Source organism: Mytilus galloprovincialis, chromosome 7 (assembly GCF_965363235.1).
Source record: "Mytilus galloprovincialis chromosome 7, xbMytGall1.hap1.1, whole genome shotgun sequence".
NCBI lineage: Eukaryota > Metazoa > Mollusca > Bivalvia > Mytilida > Mytilidae > Mytilus > Mytilus galloprovincialis.
In genome coordinates, this window is record NC_134844.1 from 1,610,149 (window position 1) to 1,622,635 (window position 12,487).

At 30.4% G+C, this 12,487-nt stretch overlaps 1 protein-coding gene and 1 long non-coding RNA gene across 10 annotated transcripts in view; both read left to right on the forward strand.

The window, feature by feature from the left end:
* The window catches only part of LOC143082101 (uncharacterized), a 92,361-nt gene extending 87,539 nt beyond the window's left edge, over positions 1-4,822 (forward strand). For all 9 annotated transcript variants that reach the window (XM_076257653.1, XM_076257649.1, XM_076257651.1 and 6 more), the window contains one exon: positions 3,878-4,822. The gene's annotated coding sequence lies outside the window, so the exon portion shown is untranslated. The remainder of the gene's footprint in view (positions 1-3,877) is intronic.
* Positions 4,823-4,944: 122 nt separating this feature from the next.
* LOC143082104 (uncharacterized) lies at positions 4,945-8,281 on the forward strand. The gene is made up of 2 exons (XR_012980277.1): positions 4,945-4,990; positions 5,163-8,281. It is a non-coding gene; the product is annotated as an uncharacterized LOC143082104 (long non-coding RNA).
* Positions 8,282-12,487: the final 4,206 nt, after the last annotated feature.

Sequence of the window (12,487 nt, forward strand, 5' to 3'; positions counted from 1 at the left end):
TTTACCATATTTTGAGTTAGAGCCAATGAATTTTTCTATAATTTTTCTATAATTTGTCCCAAAAGTAGTATTACACACTGTAAAAATATTATTGAGAAAGCGCAGGTGGGATTTTTTTATTTTCATTTCTTGACTCAAAGAAATGCACTACGACATAACTGTGTCCTCGGACCTAATATACTCTGAAATTTTTTAACTGTCTTAATTGGATAAATAACATAATTAATTGAATGGGATGCCAGAATTTATATATAACATTAAGTATCAAATATTTAGCTTAGATTCAGATTCCTTTCTAAAAATAGGATACAATATTTGGAAATTTTAGCAAAGATTGATCATTTTGGTATCAGATATAGTGCACTCACATAAATATTGCAATACTTACTTTGCCCTGAATTTCTAATACACTCTATAGAAGATTACAGGGATTGATGTGAATGTAAAACATTTCACATTGTAAATATAATACAAAAACCCAAACCTTTTGTAAATCTAAGGAGTGGTTAAATTCCAGATTGTACAGCTATATGGTTTAAATTGATATATTTTTTTGTCTTTGTTGTCACAGTGTTTTGAAGATATTGAGATATGGGAGAGTCTTAATTTCAAGTGCATTTGCACTAAAAAAATAACATTTCATGAAGGAATTCTGTTTTTAATAATTTTTGACTATAATTGTTAGTTATGAGCATTTAAAAAGGTGTTTTCAATTCGAATCCCTACAGGCTAATGTTGTGAACAATATGACTTTAGATTTAATTATCAGCCAACTACCCAAATGAGGTTAACTGGTCAGTTCTCTTAAGTCCAATAAGGTGAAAATATAAGTTCTTTGATGAATTTTTTTCTATTGCATTTTTTGGGTGTTAAGCAATCAATCGTTTCATTCCTAAAATAAAAAAAATGGTCCACAAAGATCTGCTAGAGTTATCTTCCTTTGGTTGTAATCTGTTCTCATTAAATCAACCCAGGCATATCAAAGATCCCCTGTATCATATAACTCTTTAGGTTACATAAAAACTAATCAGGCATGATGATTCACTATATTACAATGATATGTGTAGGGGTTACATAAACGATATCAACATTTACAACCCCAATATAATGTCTAACCTTGAAAGATACAAAAGGTGCGTTTGATGTAATTGATAAGCAGTTTTCCATTTTATGACAAAAAATTAGTAGTGTAATGTTTATTAATTCTATATTTAACATGGGAATGAATAAAAGAGGGAAACGAAAACGTCAACAGTAATTAAGAGATATTAATGTTATTTAATTTTGACGTAATGTCAATGCACGCTATTATTTTTCAAATCTCGTAAACATATTCTATTGTACAAACTCACAGAAAATTTGATCGGACAATGACTATAATTGAATTGCTATATATAGGTCAACCACTGTAGTGACGCCATGCAGGATCTTGTCGATATCTAAACAAAGCCTCCATTCAGAACCTCCCAACTTTGACGGGGTTGAATTATATCAAATTAATTCCAAAAGGCATATTTTACCATGTTCTGGATTTATAAGTTGGAACCTAATACTCGCCATTTTGTATCTCGTTCAGCTTTAATAAATTAAATTGTTTTGACCCTGTTCTGTGTACAAAATATTTATTATAACTTAGTTTAAAAATCGCTTCACTGCGTTTGGCATTTAGGTATTACATTTTTTCTAGTAGGTGGAGTTATGCAGATAGGGTGTTATTATGTAAATGATTTTTTTGCATATTATTTTCCTCTGCAATATTTTCCGATGATATTATACAATCTGCAGAGTATGAAATTACATTGAGAATATTCTTTTTGTTTACGTCAACGCTGTGTTTGGCATATGACATGCTGTATTTATCCTCGTTCAAACTTAGTTGGTAATTATTTTGACCCGAAATCGGTCGATTAACGATCTTCATGCAATTTGTGCAGGACGCATATTATCACTGGTTTTATAATGATTGTTTTTGACCTAAGAAGTAGTTTATACAAACACGAGGTGCAGTCACGCGATCGTCATATCGTGTTCGAGATCTTGTATGTAACAAAACGCATTTTATGCCTGTTATAATGCACATAGTATTTTTAATGTTAAAATATTAATCATGGCCTTGTTGTGTTTGTCAGTTATCAATGGAAATAAACAAGGTGAACTGTTTTCAAAGTGAAACCTGAGAGAACAAACGATCGAACAAACGATCCACAGGGAGTAGGCACTACTTGTTATGATTGTAACCACATATTAATAATTTTAAAAGTTGGTATTGCATAGGTTTAAATTGATTTTAAATGTTTGTTAATATTGTTAAAAAATAACGAAGTTTACAAAATTAAAAAACACAAATTTTATAGAAAATGATGGTCCCCATTTCAAGAGATCATATATCCTTACCGTCATGATAATCATAATTCATAACCCTGTTGTGAGAATCAGCTGCCTTGAAAAACAACATTTTACTGACAAAAATCAGCTGCCTTCAAAGACATGAGTGGCACAAAGTGTTCTATTGTAATATAGGAAATGGAATGTAATTTCTCGTGGAAGGGAGTTTCAGATGTCCTCATTTTCAGCTTGCAGTTCAAATATAATCAGGATTTTTACTGTATTTTTTGGTGTGAAAATTTTAAAGTTTTTTAGGTGAAAAAATCAGTGAAATTTGCATCTTATCTTCCTTTCCTTAATGGTAGCCTCTAAGTCAGTAAGTGAGTAAGTAAGTAAATGTTATGTCTGTCATGGTACGTACAATTCAACCAGGTAAACATGAGCTTTGTAGAGCTCTTAACCGACTTGATATTTAAAACATATAACAGCCTCTCAAGAAAATGGAAGTTCTCAAGGTGTTATGTATTTTATTGTGACCTGATTTATTTCAATAGCCCAGATGTAGGTCCATATTTCTGTATATTTGCTAATATTCTTTTGATTGATAATAAAAGTATCGAAAGGTTGCAAATTTTCAAAACCATCAATTTAATAACATGTTCATATGATCAGATCATGATCACAAGAAAGTTTCAAGTAGTAATCTTTGTTAAAAAGAAGCTTGAGCTTAAATTGCTTTGTTAAAATCTGTTGAGACTGTTGTATCTAATTATCTAAAAATAAGGAAGAAAATGATGGTAGATTGTTTCAGGGATGGGTCACTGGTGTTTTTCTATAGACATGTTATGTCTGACTGAATTAAACAAACATCTTAATCAGTTTTGTTAAATGAAGTAACGTTGAGTTACACATGATGAGGGTCATTTAACATTCCTGTTGTTGTTACGGTATCTTGCCATGGATTACCGTTTTACCATGCTTTCAATAGATGTTGACTTTTTTACAAATTGTTCATCATATTAAAGTCTGTCATGGAAAGGTTTAAAATCAATCAGATAATTATGATATTTTGTGCTGGTAGTTTAATTGTATACATCTTAATACAGTATGGATAATAATAGAAGTGTGCCACAATAATACAGTGGCTGTTTGTTTAATCTTAATTCTAGTGATCATTGATGATTGCCCAAAGATAATCAAATATATAACAATATACTGGTCTGTTGTTCAGTACAGGGATCTGTTACCCATGGCCACTACTAACTTTGAATTCATAATTTATATTACTATAAATTCTGTACTGAATTGTCTTCAAGTTTGAAAACGAGGCATCTCCAAAAATATTGAACACAACACCATTGTTTGGGTCTGTTAGCTTTGAGTTTTTTTAACTAAATATGGTTAAAATTATTTCCAATCAATCAAATTGAATTGAAGTAAGATTAAAGATCAAAACAATTGCATTGACAGAATGCAAATTGTAAATCTAGAAAACAAAGTATTTAAAACTATGTTACCCTATAGTAACACAAATATAAATGTTCTTTTCCAGGAAAGAACCGGTCAGCTGTTACTGTAACTGTAATGATTGTCTGTGATACAACATCCATGGTCAGTTATCCAGTGGTCAGTATTGACACCAAAAGAGGCCTTTTAAGGAAAATTTGACCTTACATTCAATATTTGTTCATTTAAATAGTTATATCTGTGGGAAAATTGATAGAAAAATGAAGATGAACTGCAGTCAGAAATAACAGGACAATTAATTCTATATATGGATCTCAAATCATCATAGACTCTTTTTTTCATGCTTAAACTTGTCACAAAATACAATGTCATCACAAACCTACAATTCTTGTACAGTGCCATAATTATTGATTAACAATATGATGTATGATTAATTCATTTAGAAATTGTCAAATGTTTGGGGAAATACTTGTACTTAAATAAAAGTGCTACTTGAATACAAATTTGAAGACAGCATTTATAAGAGGTGAAAAATGGTAGACTAGCAAGGCATTTGGCATTCATATATATGCAAAGCAGATTGAAGATAGTGGATTCAGTATAGTTTTTTTTTCAAAAATTGATATTGAAAATTGTTTTGCGATGATAGTACACTTTTAAATGGATTCTAATAGTGCAGTGACACAAATAATGATAGTCATCTTCAGAATACAAATGTACATATAGCTTTTTCTAAACAAAGTGCAATGGGTGATTTATTTATTGATTAATTCATGTCTATAAATAGTATGTGTAAATTTTGTGTATATAATTGTTTATGAAATTTGTGCAATAGTTTGCCATGTTGTTTTTGTTAATTAGAAACAAACAGATGTACAGTTAATGGTTACATTGATTGTGAAAACAAGGATTTTAAAAAAGTATGGGAACATCTATTTCATTTGATCTCTTATGGATAGTTGTCTCATTTGCAATCATACCACATTTCCTTATCTTTATGCTTGTTGCTTCTTAATTGAATAGAAAAGTGTACATATAAAAAAGAAGATGTGGTATGATTGCCAATGAGACAACTATCCACAAAAGACCAAAATGACACAAACATTAACAACTATAGGTCTATGTACGGCCTTCAACAATGAGAAAAGCCCATATGTTCTTTTATATAATGTCACTTGTGTTACAAACAATATGGTAGGTATGTTAGGGGTAACATATGAGTGTTACAAACAATACAGTAGGTATGTTAGGGGTAACATATGAGTGTTACAAACAATATGGTAGGTATGTTAGGGGTAACATATGAGTGTTACAAACAATACAGTAGGTATGTTAGGGGTAACATATGAGTGTTACAAACAATATGGTAGGTATGTTAGGGGTAACATATGAGCTCCAACAGATAGAAATGGACCTTATGAAAGTGAACATAAATATATCCATTATCCTATTTCAGCTTGAAATAAAATATCTATCAACAGTGAGTCTGTAAACGGTTTGAAAAGTGAGTTGTTTAAGAACCATATAAAACAGCCAAAATTTGTCTTTTATATCAGATTTGAACATGTTGAATGTTCCTAAAATCGATCAAAGTTGTATACATGTACATGTAAATGTGCACTTGCATTTCTATCCGATGCAGCTCATATCTTACAAATGTAAGTCCATTTAAGAAAGATTGGTCAAGTTGTTATTAAAATTTATTACTCAAACACCCTAAAGAAAAACCTCCCCATAAGAAACCCCATTTGTTTGTGTAGAATGTGACCATTAAGTGTATATCTTGTTTGTTCTGTTTGTATTGTTAATGTACAAATTGTTACACACATTGTTTCAATTAAGAATTTGTTTATATAATAAATAGAAAAAGCTAACAAAACAGTGTGAATTAATGGGACTGTTAGCCGTGGAATACTGAAAATGTTATTTATATTAGTGTCCATATTCTGATAATTGTTCCATTGGATAAATTCGTTATAATTATATTGTTTGAACAATATTTAGTTCCGTAAACACACATGATTTTATTTTATAATTTGTATGAAATTATGTTTTTTTCAAATATCAAATCAGCGACTTCATGTTAGCATAAATATTAGACCACCATTTGACCACCTAATACATGTAATAGTAAAGTCATAAAAACATTAAAAAAATCCTGAAATTTATATGCAAACACTTGTACCCTTGAATATACCAACCAGTTTCTACAATTTGTAGCTAACATTTATATTTTGAACCAAAATTATGTAAGAAATGATGAGAAAACACTTAATTTTGAAGTTATTCTAATATTAATATTTATGTTTTAATTATTCCTTATATATATTTCACAGAGAATAATTGTTAGTTTAGACTGAGTTTGAAATGTATTGTCAGTACAGATTGAGATTTAATGTTGGTATGCAAGACTATGTATACCTTACCTGTGACACAAACAACAGTATAATGGGTATAGTCAATTTGAGATGAGATTCTGTCATTAGATGTCATGTGATCGTCACACAGTGACCACATGACTGTCACATGTACCTAGTTATTTATGTTGGAGTTATTTTGTTATGTTTAATCAGATGGTGCTTAGTTTAGATATATTTATATAGAGATTTATCTTCATTTAATATTAACATTCCCCAAACATTTATTTAATTCCTTATTTTAATACTTTATTCCCAGCTTCAGACCATTTTTCATTATTGAAAGTTTCATCACAACAGCTATTATCATTTTGTTCTCAGTAATCTACTTTTTACAAAATTATTTAATTTTATTTCAGAGAGACATCCTCAAGTATATTTATCCAGATCTCTCAGTTTATGATCTCTTATATATAGATATATATATATACAAAATAAAAAAAATCTTTTATAATTGGAACCATCACAAAAAGTAGTTCTGATATCCAAATTGACATACAAAATATTTAAATGAATAAATATACAGATATCAATTATATAAATACTTTAACAATTTACTGATTTGATATTCTCCACATTAAAATCATGGGCCAGATTTCTACGTAAATAAATCATTGTATTGAACAATAGAATTACATAAGCCTCAGCTAAAAAGTACCAGTATAGTACTTGTATACAATTCCAGATAACCGATCCAGTCCTGTCTGTTGGTCATAACCATACTATTAAAATGAAGAAGATACTTCACATTTATTAATAGCATGCGGGAATCACTAAAACAGGAAAGATTCTTTAGCAGTTAAAGATGATATAATCCTGACTTTATAGACTGGTGTCGTGACCTCTATTCATTGTGTATTGTCTACCCAACAATAGACACTGAGCGACCATCTGTATATTGTCTTAATGGGTTTTAAAGAAGTTTTAAAAGTCTAGTCACACTGGTATAAAGATTGTATTTTTTATCGGAATACACAATATCATCTATTATATATACTGAAGTAATATTAACATTATTAGCTCAAGAGGACCATGACCATGATTTTAAACATATTTATCTTCTTTTAAAAACAATTTGAATTTGAAATTAGCTTTAACCAGTTTAAGCATTTTCTTTGAAAGTGCCAGTATGTAGACATTTAACTTTTATTTGATCACCTTATGATATTGAGGGTTTTATATTCATATACAGGTATATACAATGCTTATACTAAGCTTACACTCTAAAGAACCAAATTTGTATAATTTTCATTATGTATATACTTGTCTTTCTGATAAATTGTGGGAAAATCTCTTTTTATGTATAAGTGTTGACCAATGGTCATCTCAGATATACACTAATATGAGTATTATGTATTGGTTGAGATTTTACGAACATGTTGAAATTGGTCATTTGAGTGAATTCATCATAAACAATAAAAAGTAAACAATGTAAGAAAAGAAGAATTGACATTACTAATGTTGTCAATAAACCATTCAAAAGATTATATAAAATCCTATTGGATGTTCTCTGAATATTCTGTAAATTCACTTTAAAAAGGTAGATAAGATAGTTTTTATTTTTTTTTACAAATATCCATCCTAAAACGTTTTTATGCTTTATTTAATTAATTTCAACTTATGCGTTACTTAAACATTTTTGCAATTGACAGATTATTTATTTAATAAAATGAAATTTTTTCGAAGATTTCAAATTCTTGTTTCTGATTACTAATTAGTTATTCAATAGACTTGTCTTTGTTAACTTAAAGACATGAATTGTTGGTTTACCTTGTAATAAAGTGGGTGAATCTTTCTATTGTAATAGATTTGAAGAATCAGACTTATTTACATTGTAATACATTGGATAAAGTTTACTTGTTTACTTTGTAAAAGATCTAATGGATGACCTTTTTACCATGTAATAGATTGGATACTTACTTATTTACCTATATATGTCACTTTTAAGCAGCCAGTGATATAACACGACCAGCATTTGTTTCATTTCATTTATATTTGTTAGAGTTTATAAATGCATTAAAGTGTGCATCTCACAGCAAATAATGCAAAACCAATAAAATTTAGATGAAAATTGTTGTACTTTGTCATTTACTTCTTCCGTGTGTTCTCCCTGTGATTCTGAGAATTTGGGTTGAACTGTCATTAGTTTGCATCCACTGGTGTCGTTTACCTAACTGCACACACTGCTATGAATAGTTCTTGCGCTTTCTATTCAGAATATTTGGTGACAGTCATGTCTAGCACACACATAACTGTTATAGTATAGGACTGGCTTCATTATTAGAAATACTCAGTACAGAATCACGACACATTTTCCTGTCCACAATCTTAAAAGGATTTTCTTTGAACAGGACATAACAAACATCGAAAGTCAACAAAGCAAATATATATAATGTATAAGCCAACAGCAAATGCAGCTTCGACAAGCCAACTAGAAGAATGACTCTTTTAACACGCATAGCTGGCCCAACACTTTACCTTTAAAACCAGCGTAATCCACCATTTTTCTACATGAATATAAATGCTGTTAACAAGTCAGGAATATGGCAGTTTCCTATTTGCTTGAGTTTTTGATTTTGCCATTTGTTAACATGGGATCTACATGCTGAGCAGGATCTGCTTACCCTTCCGGAGCACCTGAGATCACCCAAGTTTTTGTTGGGGTTCATGTTGCTTAGTCTTTATTTTTCTATGTTGTGTTTTGTGTACTACTGTGCGTCTTTCTTTTGTAGCCATGGCTTTGTCAGTTTATTTATGATCGTTTTTTATTTTGTGTTTTGTGTACTGTTGTTTGTCTTTTTTTTTGTAGCAATGACTTTGTCAGTTAATTTATGATCGATGTGTGTGAAGGTCCCTCTGGTATCTTTCGCCCCTTTCTAAAAGAACTTTTTGTTTTGAATTTTCATTGCAGTTCCCTTTTATTGCCATTTTTTTTTACAATTATCGTTTAAGAAGTAATATGATTACCATGAGGAGGAAATATGTCGCTAGTCAGAGACAACACCGACACATATCGACTACCAATTCTTGGTAGTGACTGTAAAACTTATGTATTGCAGATGTGGTTTTCTTGTCAATTGTAACTGAAGATGCAATTTTTGTGAAAGAAGCATACATTTACACATGAAGTCCCCATAATGTGGACAACAAGAGCGTCACGTATTTTATAAGATATATAAACGCCATATGATTGAAAAGGCTACTGCAAAGAAATGGAAAGAAGAGAATCGGAAATTTGAAATGAAATCATTTTTGTTATAAATTCTAATTTGAAGTCGTTCATCTGTGTCAATACCGATCAAAATATCAAGATATAAAACAGACGTTTTACTTTCGGTGTCAACATTAATCTCAATTCACTGGGATATATGAGATGTAAACACTCATTGAAATGAAAATAGAGTAACAAAACATTCATAACTCATCTGCAATTGAAATAATAGAACTTTGCAGAAAGCGCAAATATTCCGTTCGGTCTTGAGATGGTTGTGAATGAGCTATGCTTCAAATGAGTACAACAAATCGGCCATTAGTGGTGCACAAATAGAACACTTTACTGAACAGTGACTGTTGATAATCCATAATTATTAATACATACAAAAGATGACAGGAATCTCCAAAAATACTGAATAATTCAACACATCAATTGGCACCAATATGGTCATATTTATTAATTAACTGTTTACAAAACTTTTGAATTTTTGAAATACTAACTTAAAGGCTTTTCTACCTCAGGAATAGATAACCTTAGCTGTATTTGGCAAAATTTAAAGGAATGTTGGTCCCCAATGCTCTTCACCTTCGTACTTTGTCTTGCCTTTTTAACATTTTTGGATTCGAGCGTCACTGATGAGTCTTTTGTAGACGAAACGCTCGTCTGGCGTAAACATAAAATTTAATCCTGGTATCTATGATGAGTTTATTTACAACCACTGGGTTGATGCCACTGCTGGTGGAGGTTTAATCCCCCGAGGGTATAACCAGCCCAAATAGGCAGCACTTCTGTGCTGACATGAATTATCATTGATATGGTCATATTTATGAATTAATTGTTTTCAAATCTTGAATTTTTTATATACTAAGGCTTTTCTTCCTCAGAAATAGATAACCTTAGCTGTATTTGGCAAAATTTAAAGGACTTTTGGTCCTCAATTCTCTTTAAATTCGTACTTTACTAGGCCTTTTTAACATATTTGGATTCGAGCGTCACTGATGAGTCTTTTGAAGACGAAACGCGCGTCTGGCGTTAATACAAAATTTAATTCTTGGTATTTATGATGAGTTTATTTTTCGTTGGTTGATAATGTTTAATTTTCCATTTTTGATTAACATTGGAATTCGGTATTTTTGTTTTACTTATTTTCTTTATATGTCTGTTTGTACAATATATTTCGTATAATTTGTTTTATTCTGTGATCCTCGAGATTTGAATCCCTGTATATCATGTTGGTGTTCGAGTTTACCTACCATTCCTCTATTTCACACAGGTAAATAACTATCTTTTATCTATGATGAGTTAATTTACATCTTTTTGACATCAAAACCCACTTGGGAATAACTATTGCAAACAATTGCTAACAATATAAGGAACATCTCATTACTTCTATTCGACCATGATTTACATGGTGGTGGCAGTTAATTTCCACTGCTTCAGATAGTTGAAGTCAATAAATATAAAAAGGTAAATAAAAGAACAATCGTCTTGTGCCTTTTTTATGGAACAAAAACAGATGTTTTTCCTCAATTACAGGATAAACGGAGGACAGATGTGACTAAAACATGTCTTAATCTGTCTTAACGTGTCTCTTTTATTTGTTTCAAATATTTACAAAGATGAGCCGTGCCTTGTGCTGTATTAGCACAATTTTTCTATTTAATATCATTAAACTTGTAACTTTCGGAACTTCTTTATTCCCATTCATTACTTCTCATCAGTTTTAATCAACGTATAAATAAAGTCGGGTGCGGCACACGTGCACGAGATTACATTTGTTTAAAACAAGTCCAATTTTGATTAAAAAAATTCACAAATGCACGCGATGCATGATCACACACGCGCGTGCTGTGGTATAACCGTCAGAAAACATCGCCACCGTAATCAAATATGCCTAATAATAAACATTTATTCAAATTATTTAAATTATAGTTATTCAATTGCTAGAAATTAAGATGGGACGACAACTCATTTAAAAAGACCTATCAAAATTTTACATATCTTTGTTATCATCAAAACTCTACATGTTTTGTAATTTTCATTTTCATTGAAACATATATACAGGAAATTATTATTTAAATCACCCAATAGTGACCAATCAAGTGCGCAACAATCTTACCATATACAGCAGAAGTATAACGTAGGGATAACAAAGAAGATCTCAAAGTTTATGTAAAATTATGCTTGAATAAGATACTGCGAAAAGGATAAAAAAAGATTGTTTTAATTGAACGAATAATCATCTAATAAAAGCCATCTCTAAACGATGAAAAAAATTGGTTCAGAAATCAAACGCAAATGTTTCAGAAATTTTCAGTTTAGTTTCTTAAGCAAGTTTGAAGAAGATAATGACGACTTTTAATATTAGTTTTCTTTTCTCTTTTATTTATGTGTCCATATTTCTTTATATGTCTTATTAGTTTTATGAATGATGGTACGGTTGATGATAACGTTACGTGTTAATGCTTGTTTGCGTCGTTCAACAGTTTTGCATTATCTAGTGTAAAGAATACAAGATTATGGAAGTGCATAAAAATTATCTACATTTTTACATTCATATACATCATGAAAATTGTCAGATTTCATAATTCAATATTATAAATCATCGAGGTAAACTTTGAGATTTTGAATGCTGAGGACTTAATTGTGTTGCCCGGATTGCCAATATGGAAATCAAAGGAGTATGACGGCCGGGTGGTCTATCTTTACATAAAACCTGTCAACTCATATAGAACTAAATAAAATACAAAACATGATAACATACAAGCCATTTCTTCAGAAGAAAAGGCCATTTTGATAACACTACTGTCAAACCCATTAATATTTCCACTAAAGATGTTTTAATGTTTGTCCCCTATTATATATTTTGATACTATGAAATTTGAATTGCTTTAAAATTCAATTAGATGATGTTACTGAAATCAAACTATCGTCGAGGAATAAAAGCTTCAAAAACAACCTACAATTTCTATAAAGCAATTTACAAGTTCTAATTGGATAATTATGATTCAGTTTGATACCACAAAGCATAAACAGATACCACCGGCTGAAAAGAAACGAAGTT